General features: G+C 34.0%; 1 non-coding gene across 1 annotated transcript; it reads left to right on the plus strand.

The window, feature by feature from the left end:
• The first annotated feature begins 17,669 nt into the window (after positions 1–17,669).
• Positions 17,670–26,606, plus strand: LOC106617281 (uncharacterized). Its single transcript, XR_011394804.1, has 3 exons — positions 17,670–17,942; positions 25,427–25,496; positions 25,575–26,606. It is a non-coding gene; the product is annotated as an uncharacterized protein (transcript).

The raw sequence follows: 26,606 nt of genomic DNA on the forward strand, positions 1-26,606 counted from the left end.
CTCGCATATGACAATAGCCAACACGAAACCCTGCAGGATCCTTAACGACTTCAGACAAAGGGGAGGAAAAAGGGGGTGTGCGTCTGCTCGTCCCGCATTTGGAAACTCCCAAATTGTATTGCCACTCATTTCCACAAATATTACATGCGAGCATAAATAAAGAAAGACTGCACTGGAAGTATCGAGTACTGAGTGCTGAGTACTCAGCATGGCGTCGGTGTGTCACTGTGTACCTAAGCGGATTGTCTTTCATCAACAAGTTGCATGTATCGCATATTATCGAAAGGTGATTTACTTTTGTAGCAAGGGATGTGTGTGGGTGTGTTCGGAAGACTGCGTTATGCTGCCTCGCCGTGAGGCCACTGTCCGATTATAGTGATTATCTTCGTGTTTTTAACTTAAGTTGCCGCTTTATTAGCCACAAATGCCAAATACAAAAACAACAACAGTCAAAATAAGGAAAACAACAGTTTCATTAAAATGCATTTCCCCAGAGGAACATCGCTAATTTTCAGATATACTTATGTAAGTGGGTGTGGTCTGTGAGGCACATGGCCGAAGCCATATGCAGGTCATAGTTTGCATTAACCTGCATTTACTTAAGTACACACACGAGCGCAAAACATGCATATGCATGGAAATTAATTTGATCACCCTATACTTTCATGTATGTGTGTGTGTATATGTGTGCAAATATTAGTCAATAATCCCAAATTGCATTTTTCTTTCCTTTTTTATGCAATACCGATGTAAAGAGAACACACGAACGAATAACGTTAGTTTAGCTCGCATTTGGTTGTTGCGAAAGAAAGCTCTTAAGACGCAATATTTGTTGCGGTTTCTATAATTAGTGTCCTCGTTAGTTTTCAAGTGGTGAGAATTGTTAAGAGTTTAGTAGAATGAAAACAATTTGGTGACCTACCTACATGTACATATATACAAGTATGTATATATATAATATATTGTATATACATAGTGCATATAAACATTACACAGAAAATTCGACGCAATCGGGTCGTTATATCGAATTTAGTTAGAGGCATGTAGACATAACCAGCTCCGGTTCCATTCTGGTAAGATGTAATTCCGAGCTCATAGAAGCCGAAAATTTATTAACTCAAGAAAAAAAGAAATACATGTAAACTTAGTTCAATTGATATTTGTGAAAATTTTAATGCACATTGTGGCGAAATAAACTCCGGTTTTTCCAAATTTTACAGGAGCTTCCAATCCCATAATCGCACATCCTTTACTGTATCCAAACCCGTCAAAACGAATTGATTGTTTAAGGGGTGCTATAGCTAAAAACGCATGGTATATAGAAAGTTAAAAATATATTTTTTCTCTATTAGATAACATTTCCGGTTGTAACCATTTTTACAGCAGACCCAATGAGACAGAATATAATTCACTTAAGGTCATTTAAGAGCAAATTTATTATTGATTTATCTTATTTAATATAGTGTATAATTTATTTGAGTGTTTTACATATTCCAAATGTATACTGGAATACTCTTTTAATATATATTTCTAAGATATAGTTGTCGTCTCAGTTGCTTTAGAAGCTCCATACTTCAACTTTTTTCTACATTTCTATGGCTTTTTCCTCTTGTATCCATACACGTTTAGAGGATACCTGTGAAGTTAGTTGAACGCAAATTTTTGGAATAAAGAAATGAAAGAAAATCTTCCTTGCAAACAGAAGTATTTCTTTGTTTATTAGAGAACGGAAAATTATTGTATTTATATGGAAAAAGAAACCAATAAAATACGTTGAGCTTACGGCGTGGTAATTTATACTTTTAACCACTAAATCACGGCGGATGTAAGACTTTGTCAATTTTAAGTATAATACCTTGAATTGAATTGATTTAGTAATAATAATACATTTTTAAAACAACATGGCCTTAAAGCACAAATTTATTCACCCATTTGCAGTAACCATTATTTTCAATATATAAAAATATGTCGACGTTAGTTTTAATAGAGCTTCCCATTATACCCTGAGGTCCAATATTTTTAAAGTCATTCAGAAAGCTTGTCAACCCTATCATTAGTGGTCATCAAATAAATAACACGCTGTATGTGTCCACTTAAAAATTTCGCCACTAAAGGAAATTCAGTTCGTTTAAAACTACAATTACAAATAATTTACTTGCGAAAAGGTGTGAATTTTACGACTTAAAAGGTGTGAAAAATAAGAAAATGGACGATACGATTAAGAGCAAAACTTTCCTTAATAAACACTATACACGCATACAGGTGTAAATTTGAGATTGCATTGAAAAATATACATACAAACAAGTATATTATATATATAATAAGTTCAATAAGAAAAGGAGCAAATTGTCAGAAAACATATGAAAGTCTTAGTTTAGCTTACTTATTTTGGAAAGATATACAAGTGTACTGATATCTTCAATTTAATTATTGTATATTTAAAAATCCCTGGAAAAATCACCAAATCGAAAACAAACACGAAGCTTTCTCTCCAATACGATTATAAAAGTTCATCTGAAACCTGATTCGTAAGTTTTAGAATTTTCGGATAAACTTTTACGCAAGCTACCAAGTGATATATCAAAATACTTGAGTACCTTTGTGCCAATTTAAACAGAAGTGTGCTTCTTGCACATAAGAACTCAAAAATATCCGCATACTCTTTGCACAGCATTTTTTTATGTAATATTTATTCGTAATTGTATTTATACGAGCGCTTAGCCTAATTAGCTACACTTTTCGTTGCGTTTAAGCGCTTTCTTATCCTTACGGACCCCTTCACCTATCGGCGCTGAAGGTAATTTTCTGCATCATTTAATTAAGCTGTTACAGCGGCCCGTGAACACACCTGCTACACTTTCACTACAACTGTTAAGAGGGATGTTATTTGCAGTTCAATACACATACATATACGTTAGCCTAACGGTTATTTGAAAGCTGTCTGTCAGACAAATGTCAAATTAGCAGGTAAATGCATCTTAAGTTGTGTATGACTTTGCTTTCCCCATACAAGTTTGCCTATTTCTCTCATTTAATTAAGCAACTTGTAGCCAAATAACATATATACACAGTATATATCCCATAGCACAGTATTTCTAGTTGTTTGTTGATTTATTATTTATTTGATGCAATATTTTTCTTTGTTTATAATTTGACTTAGTATATTTGTTCGGATTACTGAGAATTAATTTCTGTTGAGCCGATTAAATAAGAGATAATAAATGGAATAGAATACAAATCAATGAAGTGTATATACTTTAGATGTTTATAAATTTCTTAAATATAATTTATTGTGGATCAATAGAAACTATTAGTTGCTTCAAAAGAGACAACGACTTTCTGTCCTCCATAAGTTTGTTCATTTATCCATCGAAATAAATTTAAATGTCTCTCACAAAATTGTATGGAATTTGGTCAGCGCTTTTTCCAATATTCAAAGTACTGCTGATATGAGTCATAAACCCATTTTTGTAACTTTCATACAATAAATACCTCCTTGCATAAAAAATGTATTCTCCCTCCATATTTCTCTATTTTAAAATTTTGCTAGCATCGCGGGTGGAGTCAACTTGTTGAAAACTGTTACTATCCCGGCCTTATTATAACATTTACGGCTTGACAAATAAGCCAACATCTTTCGATTACGAATTAATTGCATCGTCTACTTCGTTTTAGTTGAAAAAGAAGTAATGGTGGCATGGACTTTCAGTCCAGACAGTAACACTTGATCGAAAGTCTCTTCTGTCCAACGGAATTTGAGTATTTGGGGAAGAGTTGAGACCAAAAAAAAAATATATATATATGGTAAAAACTTAGTGAGTAATTTTAGACATTGGTTGATCAACATCAGCTTAACCGAGTGCCGTTAGGTTTTATGCAAAAATATATTTTACACTTGCTGCCGAGATTACACCGTTTTTAAAAGGAACCTTTACAATAACTTTCGATATTTTCTTGGCCGGCTTTGGTAATAGTCATGACCTGTGATATGTATTTTTATTATTATTCAATAAATTAAAAAGAAATTGCATTTAAAAAACTATGTAACGGTTATTCTCTATTATAAAAGATCTTCTCATTTTCTTACACGAACTGACTTCGAAATTGTTCGAGTTTTTTCTTGTAAACAGGTTATACAAAATAAATACAAATCCCTATATTTTTTAATTTTTTCCACATTTCAAACACATTCCAAATTTGATGAAAATTTCGAACCCAACGAACCAAAAACCATGAAAATTGGTCTAGCCGATCTCGAGTTATAAGTATTGTAACAAACCCGACTTTGTTTTATATATATACATATATATTAGATAATTATTATATCCTTCACAGGTACATTTTTATAGCAAAATTATATAAATATAAATCTAAAAACGCAAACGGCTCATTGATTTCCAATGAAAAACGTTTTTTTAGTTCTTTCTAGCCACTATGTTTGATATAAATAACGTTTAAGTTGAATTAAGATTACTTAATAAGGATGAAAAATCTTTTATAAAGGTTTTTATTTTGATTTTAAGCGGTCAATTTGAATGGCAGATATATCCAATAGTGATTCTATCTAAACAATTTGTACTGAGATAATACAAATAAAAAACTTTTCCATACAAGGACTTGATTTTGATCGATCAGCTTGTACATCAGCCATATGCCGATGAATGAGCAGCTTATTGGGGAGGAAAGAACGTGTATAAAATTCAGATCGATATTCCCAAAATTGAGGGACTCGTTCGACGGACATGGAAAAATCAACGTATATGCCGTATAGCGTTTAGTTTCATCTTCAGCATAATATCTTAATTATTGATGATGATTGAGTATGAGTATTGACGTATCTAAAACTAAAAGTTGTTCAAGACCAAATTAAGAAAAATTAAGAAACAAAGTAATAAATATGTAGTGTTTTTTTGGATTTCTAAATGGCCCAACAAGCCGATCGCTTGCGATCACGCATTTGATTAATATTTTCCTTTTAACCAGCCTACTAACTACATATTAAAATCCTTGTTGCAGGCGGTTGAAAAGAGTGTTAAAATTTTTTGAGTATTGATTTTAAGAAAACCAATTATCCTAGGACTTAAATTCTAGATGCTAAACTTAAAGCTAAGCATTTAGCAGTTATGCTGTGCTGGCAATTTAATATTTCGAGGTATAATTTAAGTATATATAGTATGTATGTACCAGAGTAATCTCCGAGTGAGTCAAAGCACACGCCAGCACATTCTAATGATGCTTTGTTCTTTAATCTGCTTGATAATCAGTTGGATCGCCAAAACATAATAGTTTACTTTATCAAAAAAAAAACAAAAAAAAAACGTTAAATTCGGTTACACCCAAGCTATAATACCCTTCACAGACACAAAGGTTCCTTGCAATAACTTGATTCCGATCTAATTTCGTGAAGATGCCTCGTCAAATAAAAAAGTCTTCCATACAAACACTTCATTCCGATCGTTCAGTTTGTATGGCAGCTATATGCTATAGTCATCCGATCTGAATAATTTCTTGGAGATAGCACTATAGCCTTAAATAATAATACATGCCAAATCTCGTGAAGATTCCTCGTCAACTGAAAGAGTTTTTCATACAAGCACTTAATTCCGATCGTGATACGATCTAAACAATTTCGTGGAAATCTTAATATATACTGTTCAGTGATTAGCACTCGATCAAGGTTATCTTTTGAACTTTATCGCTCCAAAACTATGTAATTACAGTTATTGCTGGTTGAAATCGGAATTTATTACGTTATATTTTATGTGTGTGTATTATATACAAGGATATTCCTTAATTTAGTTCTTCAGTTTAAAGCGAAAGTTAAAACTCATTGCATATATTTAGGCTGTTTGCATAGTTAAAATGCTAAGCTCAGCTAAGTGTACCTTGTGTTTCCCTAAGTAGATATATGTATGTGTAGATATGAAAGTATACACTGTTTATTTTTACATTTACATGGCTATTTAGAAAACGATCACTGCCTACTTACTTAGAGTAGATTCCAACAACATTAACGCCAATTTATATGCAGAAGCAATTTATAACAAGTTTTATAGAATTTCTTCTGCCACTTGACTTTTTCAGCTAAACAGCGAGCTAAAGAAACAGTTGCAACAACAAGTGGCGGATATACCAAGTATATGGAGAGGATGTATGTGTGTTTCTTATATGATGTACAGTGGTTATTAAAGATCATAATTTTATTTTATTCAGACAAAATATGCCATGAAAAGTTGAATTTACATTTGATTTAATGAACAATTTAGGAAAAATTCAGTTCTCCTTAAGGTTCACCAAAATGAGGCTAAGAACTGCACTTTAAGTTCAGTCATCTAAATGGACTCATTAAAATCTGTGTTCGAGTAAGGCAATCTTCCTCTTCGTCATAATTGAATAGACTTCTGATTGCAAAAAGCCATAGAAGAAAAATTTGCGGTCTTCAAGTAGTAATTACTTACTAACTTTTGAAAATAAGTATTTAGAAAAATAAATCATACGAATTCCAGAAATATTAAGTTCACTGACATTGTTAGATCGAAATACGTGCACAAGATTAAATTTTAGGACACTCACGTTGTCCCATAGAAATATTTATTTGAGCTTTATTAAGTTATGAATATAGCTATTGAGGACGAGGTTCTGACAAGCCATTGTCAATGTGTGTGAACTAGCGGTGTCCTGACGAAACACAATTCCTCTCCTATTGATCAAAGCTGACTGTTTCGGAGCGATTACCTCCATCAGACGGTTCAATCGTTAACACACTAGGTCTGAACTTAGAATTTGGCCATAGGGGAGCAGCTCATAGAAGACGATTCTTTGCCAATTCCATCAAAAACATACAAAGACCTTCCTGACCGATTATCCCGTTTACGCGGCTCATCGCAAGTCGACCATGACCCTGTTCACTTTACGCTAACTCATGTGGCACCCACTAATCGGGCTACTTTTTGTATCCAGCCCTATTTAAACAGCTCCAAAATATTTTTTATGCAATGTTTAGCTCCTGAGCAATCGAAACGGCGCTTACATGACGGCCAGACTCGGCGGCTTCCGTTACTTTATCGATATCACAATTACAGTTCACCCGTGTTTCGTCTACCTTTGAAGCGCGCTCAAACAGTATTGAGTCAAGGTATCACAAAACTGTCTGAGAAGTTTTTTCAGTGCTAGATCTAATCTTTCTAATCTAGATCTCGCAATCGCAATTATACAACATAAGATACAAAATACCTAAGACATTTCTTTTTACCAAACCTGACTTGTATATTAGTAAAGTAAACAAAAAAATTGTACATTGAAACAAAACTGATTATATTCCACCACCAACCCACTGTTCAAGTACGAATCAGCAACATTATTGTTAATGCTGGTGGTGTTTTTTCGGCTTCGGTGTCAATCAGACCCTGACCCTGGCGCCGTGTCAGATTTTACAGGGGATTATTTTGTTGTGACTAAATTTCAATATTTCCACAATATTGAGTTGTTATGCGTAAATACGCGTCAATGTGCTACTGTGTCAATGTGTATGTGCGCATGTGTGTGTGCGTGAATTTATGAATTTTGAAGAACTCAACTGTTTTATATGCAAATTAGCCTGCTCACACTTTCGCCACACTCGCGCGAAACACTTAACTTCATATTTATGTTTTTAGCATATTTTATGTTTTAAATTGATTTATCGGCTGAGAAATTTACATTAATAATGCGAAAATGATGTGTTTACCAATATTTTTATTCGGACCGCGTGGATATGTTCCATTGTTGTTTGTGTATTTGAGCGTTTTATGCGGACATTGATTTGTATCTAATATTCTGGGGGTTCAGGCTTGAGTCGTGCAATTTGCATTTGTTAATTAATTTTTAATAAAATTTGTGCAAAAGCATTTTAATAAAATAATTAAATTATTAACGACAGTGGAGCGGCGGCAGCGCTAATTAAGGTAGCTGCGAAATGAAGTAGAAACGCGGAGAGGTGAGACGAAGATTTTCATTAGTGAATCTATTTGTGGGTATACCATCTTTAATATTTTGTCATGCTACTTCTGCTTTTTGTTGTATACATCTTAGTTTTTGCGGCAGATAAAATATGCTTAAAGTTTCAAATCGATTTTACAAAATGCAGATTGTTGTCAGATATACAAGGTATGATATTATGTGATGTAGTATGACCGCAAGTTGAATTAAAAAAATATTTTTCTTCGTGCGGAATTTGAATCGATGATAAACGGATCAAATAGCCAATTGAAATTTCGAAATATTAATAACGTTTAAATTGGCAATTACGACACTTTCACTACTTTACTTTTTTTGGAGTGTTTTGGAGAAGCATATATTGCTATAACATCTTGGCAGTTTTATCGCATGGCATCTTCTTATTTCACATTTTCAATAACTACAATATGATTGGTAACCTAACTTGAAACTATATTATTTTAAGGTTTAAAAAACTAAATATCCTAAATCGCACAGCGTTTATATTTACAGATTTAGTTATGCATATAATTGCCATCAGAAATGCACCCGTGAAGGGTATTAAAGCTTCGGTACAGTTGTAGTGGACATCTACTGTGTACATCGTTTTCAATTTCCAATTACAAACCGTTCATTCGTTAGATGCAGAACTAGTATTATACTCATCAATCCACTTGAAGTACTCAAAATGCAAGATTTTAAGAATCAATTGTCTGACAGCAGCTCATAACTGCTCACTCATCATTTAGTAAACATAAAAATTCTTGCATCATAGAATATTAAACTTAATTTCCGCAAAATCACACATATATATATATATTATATATACCACATATCAGTTTAGTTTTTCTTAACTTTCAAATTATCCTCAACATTTTGCGACAGCAAGGTTTTCTTCCTAAAAGATCTTCTATATTTAAAATGTAAGAAAAATGTCGTATACACCTACATATGCATACTTTTGTAGCGATGAGTAAAATCAAGGTGCGTCCGTTGCAATGAAATTTTAATTAACTCCAACAACCTCGGGTTAATCAAAAACTTCATTCAAAATCAATTAATTTGTCAAATCAAAATTACATTCAAGCCACACGCATGCAACTCCAGTACAGCACCAGCACGACTATACACATACATGCATATGAATTTGTATGTGTGTGTTAATGTAACATAACTTTATGTTCTTTATGAATTTTGACAATGTCAACGCATGCTTGGTCAAAGTGCCGGTAATTTAATACACGCGCGTCCTGTCAATTAAACAACAATTTAATTTACCGTTTGTTGCACGAACGACAATACATACTCATATCACTTGACAAATTTTCAGACTGACATTTACACCAAAGAAAAGACTCTGCAAACAAATAAATTACAACACAATAATTTATTAAAGTGTGTGTTTATTTGTGGCTGTGGGTGTGGCTCCAACACTTTGAGAGTATTTGTTTGGAAAGTGTGGATAATTGTTATTCAGTTACAAATATACATATTCATATGTATGTACATACATATATATTTAATTAACGTCGGAATTTCAAGTGAATGTGGCTAATGAGATGTTCTTACATATTATCTTCAAAATATTATATATTGAAAGATTTTGTGTGCAAAAAGTGAGCAAAAGATATGCACATAAACACGATTTGTTCATGTTCCTGCTGCACCTTGTTTTTAAAATTACTCCCAGAGGAGGAGTTTGCAACTCTTTTCAGACTGTGGTTTTAAAATAACAATTTTTTTCTTTTAAAAACTACAACAAAAAAAGCTTTTCGCCTACTGAGAGATGAGTTTCAGCTGTAGTAGAATACGGCATATTGTAATCGGTTCATCACGAAACCTTTTTTGGACCTTCTTCGTGTCAAAATGTTGTTGTAGAGTTTTAAAAATATGGTTTCTAATTGCAAGTTTGTCGAGCTTCCAATTTTGAAGACTCCTTAGAAATATTGTTAGAATTCAATTTCTATGTGCAAATAAAGTGTATCTTTAACCTCCCAAGTTATTCACTCGTGCTTTCAGGATACGGCAATAAGAGCTTGTATGACTTTTTAATTTAATTTTAAGATCTCACGATAATTTTCCATTTCTCTTGCCACACAAGGGGTTAGATATATTTTAAGAACATTAATAGAATTCCGGAAATGGAGAGTAGTGAGGTATTTTACTGCAGACGATCGAATTAAAACATTGCCAATGGCATACATCTTACAAATTTGAGCATTTGATCAAATCTGACTCGATATTGTTAAATTAATATTTCATGTAATAGTGTGCTTGTAAGCTGTTTGTTTATGAAGCGAGAAGTTTGTCTGGGGAAGTGACATGGAAAAAACGTATCAAGTTTGCTTGACGACTTATGGCAACGGTATCGCTGAAAATTTTGCCGAACTGTTCGAGTAGCCTACTTTATCACAAACATAAGTATTTGAGTGGCACAAAGCATGTGAAGGTCATGAAGTCATCAAAAACGGGTCTCATGCGAGTCGTCCAACCAACTCTTTTAATGACGGAATATACCGAAAAAGTTAAGGAGACAGTGCTTGAAAATCAATGTTTTTGGCAACAGAGATATAGCAAAGGATCTCACCTCTCTTGCAGATCGACTCAGCACATTTTGGTTAATTTTTTAGATATGAAACGTGTCAATGCTAGACTTGTACCAAAGGGATTGAATCTTTTAGTTAGTAGAGGTCGCAAAAAAGATGCTTGACAACATAGCTGAGGCCCCAACAGTCATTAAACGCATCATTACGGGTTTATGATTATGACGTCGAAACTGATCAACAATTTAGCGAATGGGCGAAAATACAAAAATATTGTTTTTTTCACAGCGCGGATCGAATTTGTGATCAGATAAACGATCAATCTCCCTCTTTAATATAGCCAAGTAACAAACAATTGAGCCAGAATAATATAATAAACTACCCTCAATTATTGTAAAATATTACGTAAAAAAAAAAAAAATGGAAAGACCTTAAACTAAACATTGTATAGAAGGAGAAACTAAGCGAAAGGTAGCTAAACTGATAGAATTTCTGAAAATAAACTCAAAAGAGGAGGGGACTTACAGCAGGTATCAAAACCACGCTTGACATTCAGATATTCTTAATTGTGGTGATAACTTTTTCTCAAGCTGTAGAAAAATATAACCGGAGCATATGACAAACAAAATAATCCAGAACTACAAATCGAAGGCGATGAATTTGACATTACAATACCTTATTATGAAAAAAATTCGAACACAAATCAAAAACTATACAAAATATTATATGATCTAAGGACCGATCACGAGGAGAATTCCCCTGAACTCAATTCACGCACAAATTAAGGAGATTTTTATTGTTAGAAAGATTATTGTTTAACATCACAAACTGGTTGAATCTTACAGACCTGAAAGCTTTCCCATTCATCTGAAATTATATCCATAAGTATATCTTCAGATCACCTTCAGATCTTGAAAAAGCCTCTAAAACTAGAGTCTGGTCGATATATTGATTTCCCTTGACATAATTTTTGTTTTCTTAAGATAATTCTGCGATGATTGAAGTCACGCGAGAACGACAACTTCTCTTTCTGCCATTAATAGTAGACCTTTGTGAAAACCGATCAATAGTGCGGTAAACAAATATTCTCGAAATATTAAGTTTTTTTAGAAGCTCATAAATTTCACTTCGCTTTTTCTGTAGCTCGCCACTCCATTGTTAATACAAGTAAGCAAACACAAAACTGATTAATATATACAAGGTGCGTTCGAAAGTAAACAGTAAACAAGTAACAAAGTAAACTCTAGTGGAGCCATCTATATGTCGACTAGTGCGTTAGAATCTGCTATCCTTTATTGACTTCCAGTAAAAATTTCATGACATTTCATCTATTGGAAGTGAAGTTATTGCGTTTTAAGTGTCAGTATGTTTTTGTCATCGGTGCGAAAATGAGCTTCGAAAAAAGAGCCAACATTTAATTTTGTTTTGAAATTGGTAAAACTTTTACCGAAACGTTTCAATTGATGCAACAAGTTTATGGCGATGATTGCCTATCCCGTAGCAGAGTGCACGAGTGGTTTCAACGTTTTCAAAGTGGTCGTGAAGACATAAATGAGAAATGAGCCGAAACCCAAAAAATCGCGCCTGGAGAAGTCAATAGTGAAGACAATGCTGATTTGTTTTTATGATTCCAAGGGTATTGTCCACAAAGAATTTGTTCCACCCGGCTAAAACGTTAATGCGGTATTCTACCTTGGAGTTTTGTTCGGCCCGAATATCGCAAAAATGGAAGTTGGCGTTTGTTGCACGATAATGCGCCGTCTCATCGATTGACGCTTGTGGCCGATTATTTGACCAAAAATTACATTTTAACAATCAACCACTCCCCGTATTCACCTGATATGGCACCGTGCGACTTCTACCTTTTCGGAAAAATGCATTTGCTGATGAAATAAAAGCGTTATGCAGACGTGGAGGTCATTCAAAAGGCTTGCACCGGCATACTGGCGGCCATACCGGGCAGCGAGTCAAAACACTCGTTCGACATACTTTTGGACGGTGCAAAAAGCTGTATTAAAGCAGAAGGAGACTATTTTGAATAAAATTATTTGCTTTTGCCGAGAAAACCATTTGTTCTGTCTTTTTTTTTTTAAAGTCCTGTTTACTTTGGAAAGCGCCTTGTATATATATGAGTAGACACTGCAAACAAATTATAATAAACAAGTAAGGACGCGCTAAGTTCGGGTGTCATCGAACATTTTATACTCTTGCAACTTGCAAGGATCAAAGCAGGGAAAATACCTTCAGATGTTAGGAAAACTTTATATTAAAAAGTGTTGCGAAACATTTAAACATTCCTTTTTCGATGAAATTGTAAATGGATTATAAGCAAATTTGGCATTTTTTCGTTTTTTTCTCAAGTTGGTACATCTGCCGTGAGAATACATACAAAGTTACAAGTCATTCCGTCAATTAATTCTTTGTTTACAAGCCATTTGAAGTTGACGTGTCAGAGATTTTTTTTAATATGGAAAAAATTGAATATCACGCAGGGATTAGATTCTTTGGTTTGAAAAGTTGAAAAGCAAAGCAAATTTATGAAAAATTGTTAGAAGTGTATAAGGAGTCCTTACCTTCAAAACGCACTGTTGAATTTTGGGCTGGTGAATTTAAACGTGGTCGTATTAGGCTTGAAGAACTTCCACGCGAAGGACGACCAAAAACCGACACCACACCAGAATTCATTGAGCAAGTTCATAACATTGTTAGTGAAGATCCAAGTTTGACAATTGCTAATGCCATAGGCATCTCAAACGAACATGTACTTCATATTTTGCAAGGAGAATTATATATGAAAAAGCTGTTTGGAAAGTTAGTGCCGCACACGTTAATAATTTAACAAAAACTGGATCGAAAACAAATTTCTCAGTATAATTTGGACTGCTTAGAGCAGAATAAAATTAATTTCTTGCATCGTTTTATAACTATGGATGAGACTTGTATCTACCACCATGATCCTAAATTGAAACAAGAACGTTTACAGTGGACTGAAGCTGGTCGTTCAGCTTCAAAGCAGATGAAGTCATAACGACAAGCAAGGAAGGTTATGGCATCCGTTTTTTGGGATGTAAAAGAATTTTTGTTGATTGATTATCTGCAGTAAAGTAAAACAATCAACTCTGAATATTATTGCAGCCTTTTGGATCAGCTGGATGAAAAAATACGTGAGAAAAAACCTGGTTTGCAGCACAAAAAAATCATTTTTCATCAAGACAATGCACCTGTCCACAAAGATGTTTTAACAATGACAAAAACTCAACAAATCAAAGTAATAATTGACTGAGCATTCACTGTATTCACCAGATTAGGCTCCCTGCGACTCCTATATCTTCAGAAACCTGAAACAATTCCTTCGTGGAAAGCATTTTTGGTCGAATGAAGAAGCTATTACAGCCGTAGACGGGTATTTTGTCCTTCCGAAGAGTCATTTTAGGGATGGCATAAAATTATTGGAGGATCATTGGAATAAGTGTATTCAAGTGAAGAGAGATTATATTGAATAAAAAAATATATTTCTTACCAAAAACAGTATTTTTTCATTTCGAGCGCAGAAACTTTTCAACAAACCTGTACGTTATCTTAATTTTTCTCAGATATCTCATATATTGACTGATATAAATATACGGTATATGAGAGATGGTGGTAGTATTGACCCGATTTTATCTATTTTTAGCAATTCAACATACTATTAACAGAATAAAATGCTATCATAGTTTCGTTAAGGTAACTCACAAACCATCACTAACACGCACTTTTAGTAGTTTTTAAAAAATCATTATATGGGGAGTGTGCGAGGTTATCATCCGATTTCATCCATTTTCACACTATCAAAGAAGAATCAAAAATATATCCGCGTGCGAATTTGGGTCATATAGCTGGAATGGTTTAGGAGATATATACAATAAACTTATTAGGGGGCGGGCCACACTCACTTTGTAAAAATATTTTCAACTTTAGGTGCCGCTTCTGAATGCAATTCCTTGTACCAAACTAAAGTTTTATTTCTTAATTTAGTGCTTAGTTATGGCATTTTAAAAGTTTTCGATTAATGGCGTTTTGTGGGCGTGGCACTGGTCCACTTTTTTTGATGCCAAGGGACATGTGTATCAAGCTTCATAAAGATATTTAAATGTTTACTCAAGTTACAGCTTGCACAGACGGACGGACAGGCAGACAGTCACCCGGATTTCAACTCGTCTTGTCATCCTGATCAATTATATATCTAACTCGATTCTTCTTAGGTGATACAAAACTTAGGTGAACTAAACTATTATATTCATGTTACAAGAGTATAAAAATAACGGAACATTGTTTTGCGAATTTGTCTGTTGTTGTTCTGTAGCAACATGTTGAAAGAGTATAAAAATAACGGAACTTTCATTTGCGAATTTGTCCTCGCATGCATACGGCATTGTAAACTTTGTAACAGAATTTATGACAAAAGTCGGAGAAAATACTTCCAGTAGTAAAACTAAGTGGTGATCAGACAAAAGTTCTCCTTTTACCATAAAAAGACACTAAGGTCTTGAGTTTCATGTAACAGTTTATACTTACAACTACTTAGTTTGAGATCATATAGTCATTTTTTTGAACATGAAATATTTTTAATCGCGTAAGCTATTACTAATAAGATTTTCTCTCAACGAAAGCGGATTAAATGGCAATATCTGGTAAAGTAGTTGTGGAATTGTGCGGAAGGTTTGTGGCACATTGTTAATAACGGTGAATAAAGCTTAAGATACGAAGGTTAGTCTTCTTCATTGGTAAAGTCTTACGTAAAAAGATTTTGCATCATCTAGCTCTACTAACTGACCCCAGTTTGCAAGATGACCTCTATTTTTGTGGACTCGACCAAACGGTTACGCCAGTTGCATGATAAGAAAACATTTTGACTATAATCCCAAAAATAAAGTAATTTTGTGGAAATATAAGGCACAAAATATTATATTATACCTTGACGTATTTTATAAATACAAAAAGGTTATTTAAAAAATATAATTTTATTTTTAGACTTAGAATATCTGCAATTAAAATTATTTGTCTGTATGTGGTTAACCACCCAGAGACAATTGTCACAAAGAGCTAAGCAATTAAAAGGATATTTCTGATACAAAGTAAATTTTTACATACGAAAGTGGAATAACCGAACAAAAGCACTCATGTGTTTGTATTTTAATAACACATTTAATTTTCTTTGGAATTCACACACATATAACAAAAAAAAGTAAGCAAAAAGACCGTACGCTGACCAGTGGCCTTGAAATGGTCAATTTTCAAAGGCAAATTGTAAGGCAACATGTTCGAGTCGACTGGGGCAACGAGTGACACGCATTTTATGTGGAAAATTTGCACAAAAGCTCACAAGAAGATACAGTTGTTTACACATACGTATAAATATGTGTGTCACGTGTGTGTGTAAGCACTTTTACCTTTTCGGGCCTTTACTGGTTTTACATATTTACTTTTTATGCCCTGAATAGGATATGTTAAGTTTGGTACGAGCTTTGTAACTCCCGGAAAAAACTTCGGGGACTATAAAAATTATATGTAACGTATGTATATAAATGATCAGCGTGCCGAGCTGAGTCCTGTCCAGTCATGACTATCTGTCTATCCGTCCGTCTGTCTGTATATACTCGACTCGGTCCCTCAGTTTTTGAGATATCGATATAAAATTTAATCACGTTCTTTTCTTTCTAAGACGCTTGTAATTTGTCGGAATTGTCGATATAGACTATTGCTGTCATAAAAATTGAACCATCAAAATTCAGTATCGGAAAATTTTCTGTTCGACAAGATATCTTCACGAAATTTGGCATTGCTTATTTTCGAAGGCTAAGCTAAAATATCTGATGAAATTTTCCAGATCGGACCACTTGCATGAAAACTTTTTTATTTCTAAAGGGTATTACAGCTTTGGTGCAACCGAAGTTAACGTTTTTTTTTGGTTTTTTATTTAATAATATTTTTTTGTTTTTATGTTCTTTTGCCTTGCCAACTCCGCCACTAGTTCCATTTGGTTGTCCTTTCATTATTTATTAATTTGCATATTTTGTCATGCGAAAATTTTTAGAACAACAACAGCAAAATCTTACCACTACACGCATACAGTCACATACACGCGTGTGAATGCGCTGCTGCCTTGTACCAGTCACTACTCGTGTATGTGTCAATATATGTGTGTGTGCTGTCGAGCGTCGTCACTCGCAACGCGCCATCAATTAATTTGCCGCAATTACCGAATGTATGCGAAATTCCTCGATGCCGATAAGAAGTTACACGCGTCCGAACAACTTGTACAAGTCGTACAACGCTCCGCTTAATGTCAAGCAATTTGCCTATAACGGCGTGTCGGCATGTCGTCGTTACCGATATGCCACATGACTGCTGTTGTTGACGTTCCTCACCTACTTTCGTTTCCTATGTTGGTGCTTTAGTGGCGTCTCAGCTATTGGAAAAATGCAAAGAAATGCGCCTCTAAAATAATACCGTTAATAAATTCAACGCTCCACTTGTGGCTGCGAGAAAATTGCAGCATTCATGCGTGCATTCAGTTGGCTGCCTCGGCGGTATTTGCATAGAAATGTTTTTAGTTTAAAAGTGAATGCGTCTATTATTTAAACGTAATTAAAATGTAAGTTTGAAGTTTTTTACTGTAAATTCACTTTGCGTTACCTACTTCAAGGCGCGCGCGCACTTTCTATATAGGTAAATATGCTGCTCATTTACATATGACTTTTAATTACAATAGTATTTGACGTAATCACGTGCGCGCTTTTAATTATGCGTGCGAGTAATTTTGACATACATCCTGCCTTGTTGTAAGTGAAATGAAATACAATCAGATTTATGAAATCCTAGATATAATATAGAAACTGTGCTGACTGCTCATTAAAGTAGTAAATAATTATTAGAGCTCTTCAAGCTTTCACTTGAATTACTTTTCGAAATATTTCTTTGCACTTTTCTGCACATTAAATTTCATTTGACCCCACAAACCACTTCAAATGCACATGTGCGACACATACACAAATACGCATATATTGTAGTATATAAGAAGATGTATTTTTTTGTATTACAGTACAAAAGAACTTTCATATTGCTTTATTATTTCAAAGTGAACACTTCTGGAAACGCCATCTGTCTCTTCGATAAGCAAACGTATTTACTTTTAGCCTCTCATATTCATTACTGCATACTATATATTTACATATATATAAATATCTGAAACCTTTAAACATAATGTGTACTAAATTTTGCGATTCGCAAAAAGCTTAACAAATCCTTGAAGATAACTTAAGCCGCAAAAGCCTACAAAGCAAAATTCGCAGTAAAAAACATTCAATGTGAAAACCAAAATTTGTCCAGACATTTGTTCGAAATTCTTTTGTCCAGCAAAAATACGTCAGGCGGAAAATAATATTGGTGAGTAGTAGAAAAAAACAGAGATATTTTCGCACAGCTTACACATATAAGCTTGCATGTTGAACAATATCTAGTCTTAGGTGAAATAATGCCCTTTAGGAAATATTAAGTTAATACATTGGTGTGCACAGAAAATACTTAATTTATCTCTCAAGTTTTATACAATATTATATTTAAATAGCTTTTATAACTTCTAAGAAGTACATATGTTAACATATATTAACATACCATATCATTTGAAATACTAAATACCGGCGAAACATATTTCATTAAAGTAATTTTCACAAAATGCATAACAACTCAACGATTACCCTCTTCCTGATAGCCGACACCATAGGCGTGATGTACAATATTTTAACAGTAAGGGTGTAAACTGCCTTGACAAACGGGATATTAAAATGAACTTCAGGCAAGAGGAAAGAACTGAAAACATTTCCATTCAAGATTTGTATTAAGAAACTATTTTAAGCATTCCCCTACGATTTGTGAGTGTAGATACAATAGATTTAGAAGTTTGGAACGACTAGTGTATGGAGGTGGACTTAACCTAGAATCATATCAGAAATGCGCTAAGGCAAAAAGTACAAATTTTTTGAAATATATTTGGTAACAAGTTTTCCATGCCACAGGGTCATATTTCTTTATAGGCCTAACCAAAGTTAAAAAAGAGTTTTATTATGATACGGATCTCTCAATTCTTTAGATCAAATGTTTAACAAAACCAAGAAACATTTAGCTTTCAAAATCATCGTATAAATGTGAAGACTAAAATTAAGCTTAGGCTCCATAGTAAGTCACAATTGAATAATTCAAAAATAATTTACATCCAATTCGTTTATTGATTCTGGAAGCCGCTCCCAACTATGAAAAATCCAGTAGTTAAACCAATTAATTAAACAGTATTAAATAAACATTTTTGAAAATAATAAACTACCGCTACAATAGCCTCGCTATTCTCGAGCTCACTGCATTTTCTTCCTCTCTAATTAAAAGTTATCAACTCAATAAGTTGATCCCAAGCTCTCCACCTCCTATATGTTGTGTCAAGTTACTTTGAAGTGAAAAATTAGACCCCACTTAACAAAAAAATGAATATTTTAATGAGAAAAATGGAATATAAGCTAAAATTCAATACTAACATCAATAAATTAGCTAAGAATTTCGGCGACTATTCTTTCTCATACACATCCCTACATTTGCCAAAACCCATGAAAGAATGTTAAAACTCTACTTAATATAAGAAATATATATATTCTGAGCCGTTGAAACTTATAATGAGTTAAGTTTGACCCACTAGAGACTGTAATCTTGTGCGATGCAGCATTGTTCGCCGAACGACTATAATATTTAGGAAATTATTATGCCGGTTCTTTTCTCTCCAAGAAGCTGCTCATTTGTTGCACAAATCTAGCAAAAACTTAAAAAGGTATTAGTATGTTTTAAAATGGCACAATTGCATGATATAATAAAATTATTTTGCAAATTCATTGAGGAAGCTTCGATTCCGCGCAGGGTATTTTATGTCCGTATAGTGTTGCACTAATGACCTACCCCCTGCAAATGCTCAGAAACCAGCGCAGCAGACACTTTTAAAACAGCTTTGTCGTATGCCATCGTTTACCACCTTATGCGCACAACCTCGCCACCCTTCAACTGCCGTTCGCTTTTATACATTCTAGTATTTTTTCTGATCGACGGGCGGTAATTTGTCACATTCTTCGCAATCGCTGGCAGAATACACCACATATCTAAATTCACGTTTCACACACTTATTTCCGCCGACCAATGCAATTTTTCACAATTTGCCACCTGTGAAATGTACATACACTAATGTACTCATATGCTTGGTTGTAGTGGTGTGTGTGATATGTTGGGATCTCTATTGAGTTAATGCTTTATTGTGACATTATTTAATATGTCAAAGAGCGAACTCATACGAATCGGATTAGTTAAATTCCATTAAGAATGAAAATGAAAACGAAAATGAGAGATCGACGCACTGTTGAGCGGATGAAGACATCAATGAAGCAAAAATATTTGATTAAAAATCACAAAAATACGCATCGATTGTCGTAACGCCTGCTGATATGCATCGCTAATAGTCTCTGTGTGTGTTCGGCAATATTGTGGCAAATCTCAGAGCGTGTGAGGCTAAATGGAAGTTTTATGAGGTAACACAGACATACATATACACTTACATATAATAATACAGACTCACATATATGTAATCGCCTATTCCCTGTACATTTTTATCTTTCCATAGATGCTTTTACATATCCGCTTAGCGTATTGTATTGATACAAGATGTGGCGTTCCCCAGCGTATTGAAATGCTCTTTTATAATTCGCGTGACGACTACAGAGGCATAAGCATATAGTATATAGTATGCATATATATTTATAGAGTACATATTAATATTGTATGAAAGGAGCTACATGTGTGGCTTTACTATTCAAAAATCATCTGGTATGTATATTTCTAAATCTTGCGTGCAGATCAGCCTTCCGGCAGAAGCTGTCATCACTTTGAAAGCACGATAAAGATTTTCTTCAACTTCATTTTGCCTTTTTTTCATTCGGCTTTGCTAAAGCACGTGCACTGTCCTCTATCTTCCTGTTATACGTACGTCCAGCGCTAAAGAGTCTGACCAACTACAATATATAGTTCGTTCTAGTTAAAAAGTGTATATTTGCTTCAAAATACCTCTGAGTCTCAGCGATTTAATTCCAGAGATTACATTAAAAGTTGGAAGCCACATCTAAAGAATATGTTTGCTGAATACGGAAGCGATTCCAAACTCCATTCATGCTATTTTGCCATAATTTTCATTATTTATAGGAACATTGAAACGAACGAATGTGAACCTGAGAGGCATCCACTTTACACATAGCTTTCTGATAAAAGATATGCCCAAACGATCCTTGGATATCTTCAGAGAGCCAGCTTTCAGTATTAACTTCATTTACAGTCATACGTAATCATTTTGCCCTGCGTACATACAAGATGACCATAACTGTAACTTTTCGTATCAGCAGCACTTTTACATTTTTATATACATAAAATAATGTTTCATTTATATCAGAAATTAATTTTTTTTTAACAAAATTTACGTCATTCTCAAGGTTAAATACCGGTTAGAATATAGGTATTATTGGAACTTAATTCTAATCGCGTGCTATCATAGAAACGGTACGAACTTTTCTGCCTAGTATACATAGATTTGATGAAATCCATAGGTGCTTACCTATTTTTATCACGGGTAAAAATTATTTTCTGAACTGGCTGTCAACAATAATTTGAACTCTTAATGCAATAAGTCGAATTTTTGATTGATAATGGAATATAAGGTCCAGTAAAAGCAAATCCATTAATTTTCTAAAAGAATTAAATGGTGTCTGGTGCTGGTGATGAAAGGGGGTAACTTACGACAACATCGAGTCTTACAACTAGACCAGGATTGATACTCAGGAAAACTACAATTGGACCGTCTGAAGGTAGCAATGGCCCAGAACGTCAAGCTTTGGCCCAGAACGTCCAATAAGAATGGAGTTGGATTTCATCAGAACAACGCCAGGTCACACACGTAAGGGACTCGTAAGAAGCTGTGCATCCGGACCTGGCACGAAGTAATTTCTATCTGTTCCTGGCTATGACGCAAGGGAAGCTTGTCTAAATCCACTTTACTGTATTTTTTACGATAGTCACGAAGAGTTCTATTATCAAATTAACTCCGAAATAGCAACACATTTTTGATCAAAACAGTGTATATTTTACCTTAATCGGATCATTCTAATTATACTTAATAAAGTAATAATAATTGATGCCTTTTTACTCTTTCGTATAAGATAAATCACTTTGCACCGAAATATTATAATTTATGGGTTAGTTTCTGTTTTCGTAAATGCTTTCTTTCTTATTCAATATTGGGAAAATAATAATAAGACTTCGTTTGGCAGAGGCTTTTACATCGTTAGACTGGAGAAAATTTGAAAATTATACCAGAGAAATAACAAATAATAGGAGGTAATAATATATCTTATTATTATTTTTATTGATATTCGAAATCGATTTTTTCGTGAGTAAGTAGAGAATAGCGATATATAATTCACAAAAACCCAAAATTCTATGCAATAATGTTTCCCTGTAGTGAAATATGTAACGAAATTGACCACTTTATTGAAGGCTACCACCTTGGGCATAACAGTACCGTATGAATTGCCCAATGATGTACGCGATATCTGTTCGAATCTTTTGCACGAAGCCTACACTCTTCCACTTTACGCTACCGAAGACATGACGTATCTCTTCTCATTCTCCATTGGTAATTATCTCGAGATCAGTGTTAAAGTGGAATAATATTAAAGTGAAAAAGGCGTCCAGGAGTAATACTACAGTATTTGAAATAAACTGTTAAGTACTTGAATATGACTTACGCTTTATATGTGAAATGAAATGAATAACTTGAAATGTGTGCATTTTAAAATATATCAAACACTTAAAAGATGTGAATTAGACAAAATACAACTGAATAGTTATTTATTATAGCATGGGTTTAAACTACCAGTTTTGCCAACAATTTAAATCCGACGTAGTTTATTCTTTTGATCTTTATGAAGGTTTTCACTACACTTGATTTCATAGAGTTGCAAATAGACTTATGAATTTTGTTTAGCATAGTGTTCTCCTTGTCCTTCTCATATTTGTTCCTCACTGCATTACTCCACGTCACATTAAAGGTTATGAACTCCTCGCCTTTATGCTCCCTGCAGATATTTACTAAATCATCTGCGCGTTTCTTATACTCTTTTAACCTGTCGCAGAGTCTACAGTAGTTTCGTTGCCCTAGATATTAGATCGATTTTGAATATATCTATGCGATAATTTGAGTAAAAATTTAAATATCTGGACCAAATTATTTGGCAAACATGTTTCTTGGTACTCTGAGAAACTTTTTGTTATTCCGAAAACCACATCACTTTTTTCGAAGGCTTTCTTCAGCATCATATAAAAACCCAGCGACTCTAGACATATACAAGTACTTGTATTCTGTAAATGCAGGGTTTTAAATATATTTTCTTCTTTACAGAATGCCTTGTCTAGGCCTGAATTATATCAAATGCGTTATGAAACTTTTTTTGAAAAGTTTTATTGTTTGAATCTACAGTATTACGAATATGGATATCTAAAAAATTTTACCACATATTTTTCGATGTCTGTAATCTGTGTCCAATGTCCAAAAAACTCGAAAACAATTAGCTGGTCTGACCTTTCAAAACGTTTCACTTTTATAAGCATACCGATTTAAGTATGTGTCTAGATTTGTAATACGGAGACCTAAGCAAAGATACCAATTGATTTTTTCAACAAGCAGAATATTTTTTTATAACTATAAAGCTTTTTAAAGCTAAGAAACACGAGTCTTTAAAAAAAGTCCCAATTGCAAGAATACAAACTTCAAAGTGTGAATTCAATTTTATTTTGTGATGGATTGAAGTTTGGACTGTTGATATCTTAATTTTACAGTGTTTCGAATTACTGAAGATTTCAAAAATATAATAAAATACCAAATAAATACTGTAGAAGGAAATTTTGTTTATTTCCAAAAACATTTAAATTGAAGTCTTAAATTATTAAAAGTAAAAATTAAAGTAAATCTACAATACTAGCAAACACACATACACATTAAGTATTATATTCTTGTATTCGAATATGCTTGTGGTATGTTTTCGTAATTACTTCAAAGTTTTCACTCCTCAACAGTCACGGCGCCACCACCAATGTCATTCTTGCGCCGGTGGCTGTGTCTCCAACGCTAAGCGCTTCATTTTGCCCTTCACTTATGCAAGCGTTTCATAATTCCGAAACGCATCAATATTTAATATCACCTAAAAGCCTGCACTGGCATTATTTTTCCATGCACACAAATTCCAAAGTGGTTGTCAAACACAAACCTATATACTCGTACACTTATGTAATATGTCTGTACATACATAAATATTTTTCGAGTGATTAAAAAAATGTTGCAAAAATTTTTCTTTTATATACGTTTGCTGGGATTTACATGCAAAATGAAGTTAGAAAATATTAATGCAAATTTTTCTCTTATTTATATTGACTGCTCTAATCAATAAGTCCATAAACATTCTAGTGGATAGCCAAGCGGCAATTAAAGCCATCTGTAGCGACAATACTAAGAATCATTGCGTTAGGTTATGTAGGTTATGCAAGCAATAGCTAGACAGTAGTAGTAGGTAACTCGGTTAAAATCATTTGTAACCCGTTCATATAGGAATAGAAAGAAATGAAAAGGCAGACGAGCTGGCCCGCTCTGAGGTAACTGGGGACACAATTGGCCCGGGCTGCCCCAAGTCATTCAGCTCCTTCAAGGGTTGGTTGAGGCAATGAACCATAGAGAAACACCTCAGGTCTTAGAACACAAGCAATAGAGAACAGTTATTTTGTGGTAGTGTTGATGGTGGACAGACCAGAAACCTACTACTTCTAAACAAAAGGGAGCTTAGTAACATTGTAGGGGTCATCACAGGCCACCTTCCCATAAGATCCCACGTCTGCAAAATTGGAAATGTGGATTTGATGGAGAGCAGAGCATGCGCGGAGAATAATGAGACGCTGGATCAATATCTGTGCGAATGCCCAGTCTTCAGCCGGTTGAGAAGGGACATATTTCACGGCTCTCAATACTCCAACTAAAGAGACATTGGGCAGCTGCGGTGGTAAAGAATCTGGTATTTTATCAAATCCACGGAGTTGCTAAGTGCGGCCGCCTACGGTGCGCCTCTTACCCCTACTGTATGAAATTAAGTTGAGAAATGTTTCCAGTTGCATTAGAATGATTAAATATATATTTAATGGGACCACGACCAAATGAGGTGAAATAATGAGCAGCACACATTTTATATCACAGCATTTAGGTGGTTACAATTCAGTGCATTAAAAAAGTCAGTAGAAGAGAGTATATACATTTCTTGGAGAAATATATATTTCTGTGTGGACTTTGACGAATCATCAGCAAGGTTTATCTGTTAAAATTCCTTCAGTAATAGGGATCTACTTAAAGAAAAATGAATTACAAATGTATTCCTTGTGAATTTTCTACTTTCGCACTTATACAAATAAAGGTTAAGCGAAAAGCGATTGTGAAAAAAACTTGGTAGTTCTCGTAGTCGTTCATCGACAGCAGCGCGCATTCCGTTTTTAAAGGCAAATATATTAAACTTGAGAAATATTCGTATATTGATTTGAATCTCTTAGATTTTTTTTTCAGTTAGCAATTTACTACTTCGGAAATGCATAGCCTTATCACGCTTATAGCGAGTTATTTTAGCTCGTCGATTACACACCGCTACGAACAAGACAGTTTTTTTTTAAATATCGAAGAGTTCAGAAACTAAGTTGAACAGCTCGATTTCTTAATTATTTACAAATTATCAAAACAATAAAGCAAATACCTTTTATATTTTTAGCGGCAAACCATTAACAAATAAAAAAGGGTGAGGTTCAACTACTACTGAATCGTACATTTAAAACTTTAAGGTGAGTCCATATGATCTAAGATAAATCTGAAATAATTTTTTGACTTAAAGCATTTTTCCGGCTTACAATATCTGGTAGAAGCCTAAAAGTATGCTTATAAATAACGACCAGATAACTAGATAGAACATTAGGGATGTCAACTAATTGCTAAATCCACAAAATACATTTTTGTTTTCGAAAATATTTTAAATACTACAACTCAATAAAAGATTACGCTGTAAAAATGTAAGTATATTGAAGGGCCGCATAGCGATCAGCGAAATCTTAGCGACCATTTCTTCTTCGTTGCTGAGTTTCACCCCGACGGACGTTCTCTTAAAGTCTATGAACAGGAAAAAGTCGATGAGGGTCAGATCCGAAAAAAACGATGGAAGCAGAAACAATTTGAAGTCTTATTCATGTTATTTTCCTTATAGTATGCAAAGCGGTGAATAGATGAAAGTTAGCTCACGCAGCACTTATTTTTACAAAGCTTACCCAAATATTCATTAATTTCATATTATGATCATTTAAACAAATGTTGCGTCTTTTCGTCCGTAACAGCATCTTTTAGATTTCTTCCCCTATACTTATGACATCGTAATACCAACATGGACGAATTTAGACTATGTTCGCATCAGAATTTCCACCTACAGATAAAGGCTTTATTTGTGATAAGCTTTATTTTTATACCCTGAACAGGTTATATTAAGTTTGCCACGAAGTTCGTAACACCCAGAAAGAAAACGTCAGAGAACCTATAAAATATATATATAAATCATCTTTGTGACAACCTGAATATATTTAGACATGTCCATCTGTCCATACGTCTGTCTGTCCGTCTATCTGTCTGTATATACGCGAACTAGTCCTTCAGTATTTGAGTTAGCGACTTAAAATTTTGCAAACGTTCTTTTCTCTCCAAGAAGCTGCTTTTTTGTCGGAGCCGCCGATATCGGACCACTATAGCATATAGTTGCTATATAAACTTAACGAATGGAATCAAGTGCTGGTATGGAAAGCTTTTTCATTTAACGAGATATCTTCGAGATATTTGGCATGGATTATTTTTCAAATCGGATGACGATAGCATATAGCTGCCATATAAACTTACCAATCGAAATCCAGTTC

Source organism: Bactrocera oleae, chromosome 2, assembly GCF_042242935.1.
Source record: "Bactrocera oleae isolate idBacOlea1 chromosome 2, idBacOlea1, whole genome shotgun sequence".
Taxonomy (NCBI): Eukaryota; Metazoa; Arthropoda; class Insecta; order Diptera; family Tephritidae; genus Bactrocera; species Bactrocera oleae.